The sequence below is a fragment of the Cebus imitator genome, unplaced genomic scaffold (assembly GCF_001604975.1).
Source record: "Cebus imitator isolate Cc_AM_T3 unplaced genomic scaffold, Cebus_imitator-1.0 Scaffold233, whole genome shotgun sequence".
In the NCBI taxonomy this organism is placed as follows: domain Eukaryota; kingdom Metazoa; phylum Chordata; class Mammalia; order Primates; family Cebidae; genus Cebus; species Cebus imitator.
Window position 1 is genome coordinate 2932731 of NW_016107548.1, and position 15743 is coordinate 2948473.

The following is a 15743-nucleotide window of genomic DNA, read 5'->3' on the forward strand; positions in this document are numbered from 1 at the left end:
CTTCAGCTAGACTAATATGCCTGGTAATTTTTATGATTACAAAATATACAAATTGTAGCATAGTCATACAATAGTGTAATATATTCAGCAATATAAAAAACTACTAGTACATACAACATCATAGATTTATTTACACATTTAGATTCCACTTATATGAAGTTCTTGACCTGGTAAATCTATTCTATGGTGATCAAACTCAGAACAGTATTTGCCTATGTGGGATATAGATTGACACTTGGGGGAAGAAGGGAATAATTAGTACCTTGGTTTGGGTGGTGTTATTTGGGTATATATATTTCTCTACACTCATTGAACTGCACATTCAAAATACGTGCATTTTGCTTTATGCAAATTTTAACTCAATTTAAAAATAGGGGAAAAATTGAGCACTTTTAAAAGATAAAATATTTTAAAACTTAAATCATGTTATTATTTTCAGTCAAAAATACATCAAGTCTTCAATGAACTTTTTCTCTTTTTCCACACTGTCAAACTGAGAAAGTATGTTTGTTTGGCTTTTTAAATTTATTGCCATAGGTTATTGGAGAACAGGTGGTGTTTGGTTACATGAGCGAATTCTTTAGAGGTGATTTGAGAGGTTTTGGTGCACCCATCATGCAAGCAATATACACTGCACCTGATATGTAGTCTTTTATCCCTCATTCCCTTCCCACCCTTTCACTCTGAGTTCCCAAAATCCATTGTGTCATTCTTATGCCTTTGCTGCTTTCACACTATACCGGCATAGTTGAGTAGTTGCAACAGAGACTCTGTATCCTATAAAGCTGAAAGTGTTTACCCACTGACCCTTTACAGAAAAAGTTTACTGCCCCCTGCTCTAAGAGTTTAAATGACTTGCCCAAAATTATACAGCTTGTAGGACAAGATTCTGCAACTTGAATCCAGATCCACTGATTATCTCAGGCTTACTAATTAGAAGTCTCTTTGCTTTGTGTGTATATATATATATATATATATATATATATATATATGCACACTCACATATATATAGACATATATATATGGAAAGGGGGTGAGGGATAAGACTACATATTGGATGCAGTGCATAGTGCTTGCATGATGGGGGCACCAAAATTTCATCATTATTATTACTTATAAAAGCATTGTTACTAATATATATATATATGTCTACAAATCAAAGAGACTTTAAATGATTCAAAAGCATAAAATTATTTAATGCTTTTGAATCATTCTGGGGACAGCCAAGATTCTTAACTTAAACTTCAATTGTAAAAAGCTTTAATTATGGAGGCATAGTAAATGCAAAGTCCACAAATGCAGCCTCTTGAGTGCAGCTGACATAAGTACCTCCTTCTCACAACTAATCAGAGAGCGCCACTCTTCTGTCCCAAGCTACACTCCAGCTGAAGTGTGTCGCCTGCAGGATACTTATCCCTCCCAACAGTGCCATGATGGGACTTATTCTCAGCCTGACCCCAGCCATAATACTTGTCAAGAATATTATACCCCTTGGTGCTCTTGTGACTAAGGAAAACCAATATAATATACTATCAGATGATACCTTATTAGTGGCTTCTCAAAATTTTTTGTAATGTTTACTGACAATATTTGTTCTGCATACTGTATATACAAGGAATGCATTGGAAACTCAAATATTTACCTCTTTTGCTTCAAAGCAGCTTTGTCAGATGGCAAGCTTACAATAACTTGGAAGATAGCCATCTGTTCTCAATAGGAAGTAAGTTGCTCGAAGGATTTGAATAGGAGCAAGATGGCCAATTTGGGCAGTTTCCCAAATATTACTGTTGGTTTGTGGTTATCTATTATTTTCTTTTTCTGTATAAATTCCCAGAAAGTTAATCACATCCATATCTAAAATTAAATATATACACATATTTCAAAAGTGAACTAATTTTTGCAACACTCTTAAGTTTTGGAATAAGGCCCATTCTCTCTTCCCTGGGTGAGGGCTGATAGCCTAGAATTGAACAAGCTGTTTCTTGCATGTTAGAAAATATGTGCATTTCACTCTATGTAATTTCTTTCCCAAATATTACATGGAGTACTAAGGCCAATGATCCATTAGGACTTCATATACTAATAGCTCATGTAGATTACAGTTATTAATGAATTTGTCAAGAAAGAAGACAAAACACACGAATACTACAATAAGAAAATCTCTGTTAGATACAGTTATAAGGCAGTTTGTTTTGTCATCATCATCATTGTTACTAATAAAAGCCTATTGGTCTTCCACTGGTTGAGGATTGAAAAATAAAAAATAAAAGCCAATAGGAATTATACTGGGCTTGACTCTCTTCTGAGCTGTCAGGGAAACCTTTAGCAATGTAGCAATGTGGTAATCTAGAGTATAGAGAATGAGCAGGGCATAAAATGCTTTATGTGCCTTAGTTAAAATGTCATCAGATCATGGAGCCCTCCTAACGCTATACAAAACAGTTTGCAATGCAGCCTTCTACTGCAGGTTTTGTATCTTAGGTTTTTATTTGAAATACAGAAAAGTTGTAATAATTTCCATATATCCTTCACCCAGATTCCCCTAAAGTTAATATTTTATATTTGCTTTATTGTTGTTGTGTAATATAGCGATAGATAGATAGACATAATTATGATTTTGCATCACTTGAAAGTAAGTTAGAGACACAATGCTCCTTTATCACTAAATATTTCAGTGTGCATTTCCTGAAACCAAGGACATTCTCTTATATAATCACAGTACAGTTATCAAAACCAGGAAATTAACTTTGATACAATTAAATCAGGAGACTAATTTTGATCTACAGATCTTTTAAATTTTGCTAATTATCTCACAAATATCCTTTATAGAAAAAGAAAAACATTCTCTTCCAAGATTTCATCTAGGAGCACAAATTGCATTTAGTTTTCTTCTTTCTTTAATCTCCTTTAATCTAGAATCTCCAGTCTGATGGCCTTGATGCTTTTGAAGAGTCCAGACCATTTATTTTAAAGAATATCTCTCAATCTGTAGATTCTGATATTTCCTCATGGTTAGATTCTTACTATATGTTTTGGGCAGGAATACAGAATGATGTTTGGCTCCTTCTCAGTGCATCAAATCAGAGGTACATGATATCTATCTGTCCAGTTACAGGTGATATTAATTAATCTTGTACCTTGGTTAAGGTAGTATCTGCTGGATTTCTTCATTGTAAAATATCTATATTTCCCCATTGTCGTTAATAAATATCTTGTGTGAGGTTACATTAAGACTATTTAGTATCCTCTTTCTCATCAAACTTTCAGCTAGTAATTGTATCATATATTGGTGGTTTTTGCATGAAACAATTATCAATATGGAGGTTACCAAATGTGATTTAAAAAATTTAATCATTTTTCTACACCAGTTACTATATGGAGGGGCTTTTCCTTCTTGCCCATTTATTTATGTGTTCATTTATGTCAGAATAGATTCATTAATTCTCATTTGGTTCAATACATTTTAAAGTAGTACTGTCCTTGTTTATTTTGATGCACAAATGGTGGAAGCCGTGCTGACAATCTCTGAGGTGGGCAGTAAGTTAATCTGAACTGTGTCTTATGTGGTAGTGCTGGCAGCACTGTAGAGGGTGCTTTGGAAATGCAAGAGATAAGAGGTGGAGAAAACCATTAGTGATGAGGAGTGCACTAGGTACAGAAAGGACAAATGGATTTTAGTGATCTGGGGAAGCAGAAGCAGTAGGATTGAAATCTGCATGTAGAGGTAAAGGAGAAAGGGGTTTTGGCCCGAGTACCTGTGATGCTACAGGTAGAAGCAGAGGATAAAGAACCAGAGGCAAGGGTGCAAATGAAGACAGGGAGTTTTCTTTTAAACGTGTGAGTTAAAGTCTCCAAGTATACATCTATGTGTAAACGCCTAGCACAAGTAAAAGGCCTGGAACTCAGAAAAGAAATACAGTAGTTCCCCCTTTATCCACAGGGGAGATGTTCAAAGATTCTCTAGTAGATGCCTGAAATTCTATGTGTACTATATTTTTTTGATCTGATAGCCAATCTGACTACAAAGTGACTAGGAGGTAGGCAGTGTACTGAGTGTAGATACGCTGGACAAAGAGATGATTCACATCTGGAAAAGAATGGAGCTAGATGACATGAGGTTTCATCAACTACTCAAAAGAGTGTGCAATTTAAAATTTATGCACTGTTTATTTCATTCAGTATTTTTGGACCATGGTTGACTATGGATGACTGAAACTGTGCAAAGTGAAACCACAGATAAGGGGAGACTAATTTAACGGTAAAGAAGTAGCTTGATTTAGGAATTGTCAAAAACTGAGGCTTTGAAAGTAAATGAGCTCACTTAGCAGGAGTGTGAGGCCAAAACAGAAGAAAAGAGGACCTTCATTCTATTCAAATTTGACTCCATTTACTACTCCTTCCATTTGGAAATTGTCTTTTATCTAGATTTTGATAATATATCAAAAAGCTCTTTGTGATGTTCTTACTTTCTATAGTGTCTTTCCCTTACTCCACCAATCACATTTTAATTGTAGGTGTTCCCTAAGACTAAGCCTCTTTTCTAGTATTTTGCCTTCACGAGCCTGCTAAATGAGCTCATTTACTTCTCAAACCTTCGTCTTTGGCAATTCCCAAATTCACTTCTTTACTATTACAGTAGTCCCCTCTTATCTGTGGTTTCACTTTGCAGTTTCAGTCACTCACGGTCAACCACAGTCCAAAAATATTAAATAGAAAATTCCAGAAACAAAGGATGGGATGAGGCCATGAACTTGACAATTAGAAAGCCAGTGTTACATTTGAGAGAACTGTCTCCATATAGGTGAGTATGGTGAGGCGAGGAAATGATAATAGTGAATATGACCCACACTTTGGGAAAGTTTGGCAGTGTGAGAAAAATAGAGAGTGCCTTTGGATGAAGCAGGAGCAAGAGGATTTTTCTTTGATTGGCAGGCCTAACCATTGCTTTATCCTAAGGGACGTAACACTGGACAACATCAAGAATGCAAGGGTTACTGTTGCAAAGCAGAAAGTCCTACCTTACCTGGACTGTAGAGAGAAGAATGAATGCAAGTATAGAGGAGTGAGGAGTCTTGAAGTGAAGGGAAAAGCTTTTGAGGGACGATGATATTTGAACTAAGTAACCCTGATTTTCTCAGTGTAGTCAGAGTAAAAGGAAAAGAATACGTTCAGAGATTTTTGAAGAGTGAAAATTATTTTAGAGCAGCCATGAGGAAGAAAATATACCTAAGAATAATATGGCAGCATTCTTTTTTATATAAGGGCCCCTTTACATGTAAAACCGTGTCAGTGATGGCTGCATACATGAACACCTCAAATCCTCTATAGATTAGAGAATATGAATATCATGAATGTGTTAGGCTATACCAGAAGGTGATGTCAATTCAGGATTAAAGATGCAACAGATTTATTTTGGGCTGGGGGAGGCCGTTGGGGGTAATGCCTGTGTATTAGTCTGTTTTCACACTGCTCATAAAGACATACCTGAGAGTGGGTAATTTATAAACAAAAAGAGGTTTAATGGACTCACAGTTCCATGTGGCTGGGGAGCCCTCACAATCATGGCAGAAGGCAAAATGCATACCTTACTTGGCAGCAGGCAAGAGAGAGAATGAGAACCAAACAAAAGGGGTTTCCCCTTATAAAACCATCATATCTCGTGAGACTTATTTACTACCACAAGGACAGGATGGAGGAAACTACCCCCGTGATTCAGTTATCTCCCACCAGGTCCCTTCCACGATGTGTGGAGATTATGGGATCTGCAATGCAAGATGTAATTTGGGTGGGTACACAGCCAAACCATACAGTCTGTGAAAGATAGAAGAGTGGGAGTCTCAGGCAGGAGTGTGATGTGGATCTGACCCCTGTGAAGGAGAAGGGGAATTCTGAAAGCAGGATTAGGCAGGAAGAGCCTCAGTCTACAGTGCCATTCTAGAGTTTGACCAAGCCATAGAGGAATCTTTGAGCCAAAGTCATCTGTTAATGGAGGCTTCTATCTTGCAAGAAAGGACCAGCTTTACTACTTCTACCATGGGCAGTCACTGGCTGGAAGCAGCCTGTGGGAAGCATGGAGTGAGCCTGAGTCTTGATCCAAGGGAAAAGTGGCACAATTTGCTCTGCAGCAGAGGATTTGAGTGCCACATTTCCATGGCTGTACAGTGGGCATGTAATAAATGTATATTTTGCAAGAAATATATATTTCTTTCTGGAAGAAAGAAAATGACCTGAAAGAATGCCCAATGGAAGTTCCAAGGACGGACCAAGCTGAAAACGGCCTGGGGGTGTGTGTTAATCTCTAATCAGTTGCGACACAGGGCTAAAAATTCAACCATTCAAGTGCATAGATGAATTCAGGGAGTTATGGAAGGTTTGAAACGCTGGCTCAGAGTTGGGGAGTATAACCTAGACAACATTCAGCACATTGACTTATAGAGGCTCTGAGGACCTGACCTAACCACATTCGAATAGGCAGGCAGGGAGTCGGGAAGGAAGCGAGCAAAGGTGCCTGAACAGTTGTACTCCTTAAACAGTTGTGAGTGCTGTTACACTGCGATGAAAAAACTGGGTTTCAGTAAAGGTCTTTGCTGCTTTCCTGGAAAGTTTAACATTAAAAAAAGCTGTCGTTTGCAAAGGCATTTCTAGGATTTTCAACTGCTGAAATTACGGTGAGGTGAGTAAGGCAGGGTTGTCAGAATGAAGGGCTGGATCCTGTCTTTAAGATTTTGATACTTTGTGCATCACAGATTTTGTTTATCTACATTACTGAGGTTTTGGCGCCCCCTTAAATATTATGCCTAAAGTGAGTGCCTCACCCCAATGCCAACCCTGTTTCAATTTTGTAATCATTTTTTTCTGTTTTTGATGCTGGAGTATCTATTTCATGTGATGGCAAAAGGTATCAAAAAGAGAAAACACCACTGGGGATGCAAGCATTTGGGGGAAGATACAAGGATCTCTCTTTCCCTACCTCTCTCAAAAGACTGTGCTTTTTAGAGCAGTTTTAGGTTCACAGCAAAATTTAGAGGAAGGTACAGAGATTTCCCATATCCCCATTGCTCTTACACATGCATGGACTCCTCCATTATCAACATCCCCCACCAGAGCGGTACCTTTGTTATAGCTGATGAACCTATTGCCAAAACATTATCACCCAAGACCACTGTTTGCATTAGTCTTCGCTCTTGGTGTTGTACATTCTATGGGTTTGAACAAATGTTTAATGTCATGTGTCTGCCATTATGGCTTCATGTAGAGTAGTTTCACTGCCCTAAAAATCCTCTCTACTGTACACAGTTTTTAAAAAAATCTTCCTTATTTCTTAATGCTTCCTGAACAAATTTTGGATCATTTTGTGCTCTACATTAATAAGAGAAGCTGTTTCCTGATAGATGAATAAAAAGATTGACTAGAACATTCAGGGTCCAGCTGGGGTTGGATAAATTTGATTTTTAATAGTACCAGATAACATAATTATAGGGGCATTGTCAGATTTTTAATAGTACCAGATAACATAATTATAGGGGCATTCTAAAGGCTGTGTAGAAGAAGCAGGGAGGAGGTAACCTAGGATGTTGGTCATAGCCTCCATCTGTCACTTCCCCTTTTATTCTTCTAGAAAGCCCTTGCTAATCCTTAACTTAGGGTTAACCTTTTAAAATTCCTGAACAATTATAGCCAAGATACATACTACAGTGTAGAACACTGCCTGGAACATACTAGGCACTCTAAAACTATTTGTTGCATAAATAAAAATGTGTTCACTGAGATTTCATGAGACATCAAAGGTCATTTTGGAGAACAAACAAGAAAACCAATAAATGAAAACCTTTTTAATTTTTTTTCCTGGGTATTCCAACTACAGAAAGCATCAGGTCACTTTCATTAATGTGTCACCTCCATTATATATCTTTGTTACCTGCACATGTCCTGTTGCTGTTATTAATATTATCTATTATAGATAACAGATGCCCCTACCTTGAAAGTTGCTAATTGAAAATATAAGAAAATAAAGTTATGTGAATAAAGTAGTTAAATAAGTGACACTTCCTTAAACTATTCTTATGAAAATAACTTCCTCCTGCGTGGCTTCAATATATACAAAAATAAAAATCAGACTTCATTAATTTCCACATTTTCAGAATTACAATGTTGCATAAATGAGAACATTAATAAAGGCAAGACTGTTAAAAAGAGACTACTCCCATTTTAATATGAAGTGTCCATAATGCATGTAAAAGAGACAGAGTTCAGTGGCAGACTGCAGCCTCCTGGGTCAGAACAGTCTCCGCTCTGGTGATGTGTCATCATATTCTAAGATGTGAGCAAGGAGGCAGAGTCAGAAGACTTCCAATTTTAACTGAAGGGTTATGTGATTTTAAAATAAAGTCGGTTATTTTTCTAACTCAGTGTTAGACTTTATAAAGCATTGCTCTGAACTCAGTTGTTCTGTTGTGTTATTTTTATGTACTCAACTTTTGAGCAGCAAAGAAGCAGAACCCATAGAACTGCTATTGGTATGGCCTTGACCACACTCTGTAAAGGGTCATGTTCTAAGAAGTGTTCTCCTATCAGTGCCCCCCTCATCACTCCCCAGATGTTGGATTTTTGTTTTCAACAAGTGGGTACAGAACTAATTCTTCAAAACTCATTTGTCAGCTTGAGTAAATATGATTAAAAAGAAAAAAACAGAAACTCTTTATTTAGAAAATATCTAATCATCATTTAGAAAATTCTGTTTCCAAGTTTTTTAAGTAGACAGTTATAACATTTTTAAATGGGGATCACAGTTACATCATTTGTAAAAGTAAATAACAGTGGCAACATTTCTGTATTTTCTTTATATCCATTTTCAAAATGCCTTCTCTTTCAAAAAAGGAGATTTTTTTTCTAGTTCATTTTTTCAAACATCATCCTTGCTTTAATGGCATAGATGAATCTTTTAAAAGATTTTTCAAATTAAATGCTTGTTAGGTATGATTAGACATAATAGTTTCAACCTCTTCAAGTGACCCAAAAGCCTTGCAGTGCAAGGAAAAAAAGATTTGTCTCTGCCACATCCTTTTATTTACCTGTACTTGCTATATGATTTCTATCTCTGATCTGAGATATCTTTGCAGGAACATTTTTGAGGTCACTTGTTCATTTCTGAAAATTAGTTTTGTTAAAGTTAGATGATACAATCTATGAAGCCATTCATTGGGCCCATGTAAACTGAACTTTGCATGTGCTAAAAGCAAGCAAGTATGTGAGACTGTCATGTTACCCACTCCCAACTAATCCTATCCTCCCCTCAGGACATATCCTGTACCAGAACTGATGTGACCATCTGACAGGCAGTTGACATTGGAGTACCAGAGTCAATCTTCCTGTTAAGTAGTAGTAGTAAAGCTTATTTTTTTTTCACTCTACCCCCTGGGGATCTAGTTTCTTCTTGGAGTCATTTGTGGATTCATCCCTGTGAGGCCAAGGAAATTCCAAATATGAATCACTACAGGAACATTTAGGTCCTTCTAATCGTTCAGTATGAAGCATTATCAAGACAAACAAGCCTTCCTTTTCCTATACCAATATGCTCTCATAATATAACTTTGCTGCATTACTTTGCTAATGGAACTTCTACCTTTTCATTATTCCTTACTCTAAATACTCTGCCTATGTAGGATCAGGTGGTAAGAAAAAATAAGGACTCTTTTTTTTTCCGTGATTCCATTGGATGTCAGGTCCCATTTAGTCTGTGGCATGCATGGAACCAAACTCAGCCTGGAAGGCCCCCTCTAACACTGACATCCCATGAATCTGGTCCTTGGTGAAAGCTACCTATATTGTCTGGCACTGCCATTCCTGGGTGATGCGCACATTTTCCAAGTCCTTACTTGCCCCCATGTGAACATGTCCCACTCTGTCTTTGTTGAAACACAATGATAGCTTCAAAAGATGAGACTGAAAAAGGATATTCATGAGAATTAGAAACAAATCACTGCAGGGAGCTAACAACATAGAAATGCTTCAAACTGTGAGGAACTGCAGCAACAGTTCCTGTTGTGATGTACACAATGGACACAGCATGTGGGAAGCTATAAAAAAAACACTGGAAGAAAAAGTGTGTCTGTGAAAAGCAACTTAAAAAAAAAAAACTACAGAGAGCTCAAATTTCTCATGTGCAGAGTGTAACTTACCAAAGAAAAGTCTCTGGGGCCAAGAGGGTAAATCTGTAGGCTAAGTTTAAAGTTTGAATCCCAAAGTTAGTCTTTACCAGACCTCATCTATCTCGTGGTGCCTATAAATGCCCTCTCAGTGCAACCAAAGGTCCTCCTGCTTCTATCAGCCCCCAGGAGCTTGTTTACAAATAAGATGAACAAGGTTACCATGTCCATTCCAAAAATCACTTAATTATATAAAACTATAAAGGAAAAAAAGTAATCCAGGTTCAGTCCTCAATCTACAACAAGGTGTTTATTTCTAAACAAGTGTTTTAACACAGCTTAAAGTAGCTTGTGACTTGTTATTCATATATGTGATAAATAAATCAAATTAAATCATCACCATATTACTTTTAAATACAAACCTACCCTAGCATCTCAAGGAAAAATTACCCTGAATTGAACAAAGAGTAAAAATAAAAGTATAAGTCCCAAAAATCATCATGTAATATTATATGTGACAAAAATTATTTTCACATAAGAATGGCATTCCTCTGAAAAAATAAAAATAAAAGCATTTTTAGAAAGTCATACTTAACAGATAGAGAGATCTATCTGATGGTGACCCAGAAATCCTCTTCAATCTTGAAGGAATAGCTTTTCCTTGCTGGGTAACTGAAGTTTATTACACTCAATCTGTTTTTACAATCATTATCTCTTGATTGTAAAGTCCAAAGGGCAATGACTCAACGTTTTGTTGAGTGATTTAAAGACATTTCCCAGTAGGTATAGTATTAAATAAGCAAGGAAATTTTGTATCACTTAGGATGCTTTCAGCTGGAATGAACAGAAAACACATCTCAAGCATTTGAGATATGTATTACTTTATGTAACAAGTAGTCCAGGGTTAGGAGAAGTTATCAAGTGGCTTAATCACATTGTCAAAGACCCAAGTTCTTTCCATCTTTCCATTATCCTACCCTGAGAGTGTCAACTTTCGCTTAGAGGCCAGCTCCCCTCATGATTGTGACATGGCCTCCAGTTCCTGGCATCACAGGCAGAAATGTCAAAACTTGATGGATAGAGTGGCCATCTCTTCCCATGTATCTCTTTCAAAAAGCAACATTTTCCAGGAGCCCTCTGCATTCCTTTCTTTAGGAACTGGGTCACATGACTAGTATTAAATCATCACTGGTAAGACAATATAACCCAATGATTAACGTAGACTAATAAAAATTTAATTCTGAGACTCATGAGGGAAAGATGGACAATGATATCAGGTAATAATAAGTTTGGTTGTATGTAGCAGAGATCTAAAATAATTGAGGCTTAAATAAGAAAGGATATTGCCTACAGGTAAATATAAGTTATAGGCTGGGCACGGTAGCTCATGCCTGTAATCCCAGAACTTTGGGAGGCCAAGGCAGGCAGATCACTTGAGGTCAGGAGTTCAAGACCAGCGTGGCCAACATGATGAAACCCTGTCTCTACTAAAAATATAAACATTAGCCAGCTGTGGTGGCATGCACCTGTAATCCCAGCTACTCAGAAGGCTAAGGTGGAGAATCCCTTGAACCTGGGAGATAGAGGTTGCAGTGAGCCAAGATCATGCCACTGCACTTCACCCTGGGTGACAGAGCTAGACTCCATCTCAAAAAAAAATTTAACTAATAATATATTATTAATAACATGATAGATAATAAGTTATCTGTCACCACCCAATGTCTTAACATAATAAGCCTAAATTTAGCTTATGAATTTGAGGATCAACTGAGTAGTTCTTCTAATCTTGGCTGGACTTCCTCTGTGCATTGGTATCAGTGGTTGAGGCAGCTACAGGTTAGATCTGTGGGTGGTGGATAGGTTTCCTCATATGTGAACTGAGAGAAGTAGGCTGACTCCACTGTATTCCACATTGTCTCTAAATCTGAAGTAGACTAGTTTGGGCTTATTCCTATGACTGAGGCAAGCATTCCCGAAAACAACCCAAAATATGCAAAGCTTTCTATTATGACATAACAAATCTCCCCAAAACGTATGGTCTAAAATGACAACCATTTACTTAGCATGTAAGTTTGCAAGTTGGTAATTTATGTTGGTCTCTTCTGGGCTCCTTCATCTATCTGTTTATGTACAGCTATATCATGACAAGGTAACTGTGCAGTCAGGCCTGGCTGGCCATCAGCTGGGACTTCTCAGCTCTCTTTCACATGTTCTCTCATCCACCAGCAGGCCAGCCAGAGCTTGTGCTAAGGGTGGGAGTAGGGGGTCCAAGAAAGAAAGTGGGCGCATGCAAGGGTGCTTGAGATCAAGGCATGAAACTAGCACATGGCCACTTCTGCTGCATTCTCTTGGCCAGATGCAAGGTGTGAGAAAATAGACTTCACATCTTGATGAGCATAGCAGCAAAGTCAAGTTGCAGGGATTATGGATTCAGCGAGGGAAATGGTTGGGATCATTTTTGCAAAACCATCTACCACAGCAGTGGCTCTGCTTCTTTCAGCTCACCACTCTGCTATGTTGAGGGTGAGAGTCGCCTTGTCCTTCTGGTCCAAGATAGCAGGCACTGCATCCACAATCCAGGCTGCAGACTGAGAAAAGGAATAAAGAAAAGTGGTGAATGGCATACCAGCTGTCTTTTAAAGAACATTCTTAGAGGCTACAAAGTCATTCTTTTGTTTATATTCCATTGGCCAGAACTTAGTCACGTGGTCACACATGGGAGGCTGGGAAATGTGGTCTTCATTCTGAGTGTCCAAGGGAGTTGAAAAAAAAAAAATCCTATTCATACGAAGGAAGAAGATAAGCATTATTGTAAGTAAACTATCAATCTGCCACAACACTCAAAATACATCAAGCAAGGAAGGGGAAAGGGATTAGATATAGAGAGCCCAACCAGCAGTATCTGATACAATTTCCCATAAGTGTTTTCAATTTATAAAAACAAAACCCCTTGAATAAAATGTTTTTCTTTTTAACAAACTACCACCATGATTCAAAAAAAAATCCACATTAATTTTATGACTGTCATTTTTCTTTCTCTATAGAGGTGGAAACTGCTCTGAGCTAAACTAGGAACAATAAAGAATCCCTTTGTACTCTGCTTCCAGCTCAGCTTGCACCTGGACGAATTGATGAATCTCCCAAATATCACTCGTAGCCACCCTGAAGAAGAGTGTTATTACATGACTTCTAAGCCAGGATAAAATTTGTCAAGAATCACACTGAGAATTTGTTCCTGTACTCTCTCATTCATGCTAGATTATTGACCTACATACGTCTTTGGGGGATAGAGAGAAGCTATGAAATTAGAGGATGTACTTGTCACAATTTTTCATTGCATCAGAAATTAACTTTGGTTAAATAGTAAAGGAATTTCTTGAAAGAGATAAGATATATTCAGAGAATTAGTGAGAAGGCTAGAAACCAAGGACTGAGCAGGACTCAAAGGTGATAAGGCAAAGCTGAGATCAGCCTCAGTTACAGCTGCTTAGTAGTTGGCCTCTGAGCTAATTCCCCTGGACACTCTCCACCACAGCACTGGCTTCTAGACTTCACAGCAGCCACCTGAAAACCCTGTGACTGAGGCTGCTCCTCCAAGTCAGTTGTTTAAGATCCAGAGTTCCAGGCAGAAGCATCTGATTGGCCACTTTTAGGTCAGATGCCATGCTCTGGTTGCCAGGGCAATGAAGAGAGAAATATTTCTCCCTCCTTCAGTTTTTATAAGAATAATTTAAGCTGTTTCTTTTCACCTGCCTTTAGATTTTCCACAAATAAGAATGATATTTGGAAGCCAGTCAGCCCCTACAGAGGCCAAGTGTTAGTGCTAGAGAGGGAGGGAGCTTCACTCAGCTGTGCAGGACATTGGGATGGTGGAGTGGAGACACAGTGAGCTAACGTGGGGAAAAAGAAATTCATTTTATGTGTATTTGAATATATGCTGATTATCAGAATTCCATGGGGGATATGTGAATCAGCTCAAGTGATTTAAATATTTTGTATTTCAATATTGGAAACATTCAGTTAAATGAGTAGTGCAAACATGATAGCATATTCTCATTGAATCTTTACATCTTTACATTTGGACATCATAGAAATGTTAAAATAGGGTGGAAAAGAATTGAAACTGAGGGCCCCTCACCAACAGAAAAGGTTAAGTAGGAGATTAAAATGGAAATTTTCAGACATGCAAGCTCTCAAAATATGTTCATTTTTTTCTACCCTTTTCAGGGAACTGCTAGGGCATGTATGGCACTCAAACAAGGAAATAAACCAAGAAAGAGAAAGGCATGGGAACCAAGAATTAAGGTACCCAGTGTAGGAAAGCACTGTGAAGAACTCCTAGGGTGAGGAAAAGAAGACCCCAGTTCACAGCTCTGCAACAGACGTAGCCAGCTACCAGGTCCTAGTGAGAAAAAGGATGGAGGACTGCAGGACTGAAGGCTCCAAAGAGTGGGGGAAATGGATACATAGGGGTAAAGGTAAGCAGATATTTGAGGGATAGATTGGTGATAGATGCATAAAATACAAAGCAAGTAGAAAATGCTTTAATTATTAACTCCAGGGAAGATATAAAATTATATAAGAAAGAAAATAGAATCATAATCTTCTAGACAGGTCAGTTGTAAATAATACATAGGGATAAAAATACCAACATTGAATATTGACCTAATAAGAAATAGTGCGAAAAACCAGATGTCTGCAGTTTGCTTTGAATTAGCATGAGATGGTGGGGAAAAGGGCTGGGGTGTGGATGGGGCAGGATTACCCATAGGTTAATGGCTATCAGGGCTGGGTGAGTACATGAGAGTTCATTATATAGTATCCTTCTGCGAGTTTGTTCAAAATTCCCTGTAATAAAATGGGGAATTTAAAAAATTTCCATTTTATTTTATTAGATTTCTGCACCATGGCTAGGGTCCCTGCATTTAAAATTTTTAAATTTTAAAATGACAATATAACCATATTGGAAGACATGGGGAGAAAGGAGTAGGGGTATAAGTGTAGAGTTAATCTTCGTCTTCCATAGTAGAATATACATAGTGTCTGAAACTAAAAATTCAGGTAGTAGCTAAGCACACATGTGACTTAGAATTATGGATATAAAAACCAGATGGTTTTTATAAAATAAATTTAGAGAGATAAAAGAGACAAAATCAGGTTCCCTGGGGAGAAGGAACCAAAAATGAGGAGAGTGAGCCTGCTGTTTTCCACTGTTGACCTCATAGAACAACTTGGCTTTTAAAGCTATGTGTCTGCACATTCTTAAAAATTAAATCATTAACATTCAAATAAAATAATTTTTTAAATAAAAGAAAAAGAAGTCTGTAGTGGCTGGGAGCAATGGTTCACACCTGTAACCCCAAGCATTTTGGGAAGCCAAGGTAGGTGGATCATTTGAGCCCAGGAGTTCAAGATCAGCTCAGGAAACATGGCAAAAACCATATTTTTTCTACAAAAATTAGCAGGGCATGGTGATGCACACCTGTAGTCCCAGCTACTCAGGAGGCTGAGGTGGGAGGATCACTTGAGCCTGGGAGGTCGAGGCTGCAGTGAGCTGTACTTGTGCCACTGCATTCCAGCCTACGCAACAAAGCAAGA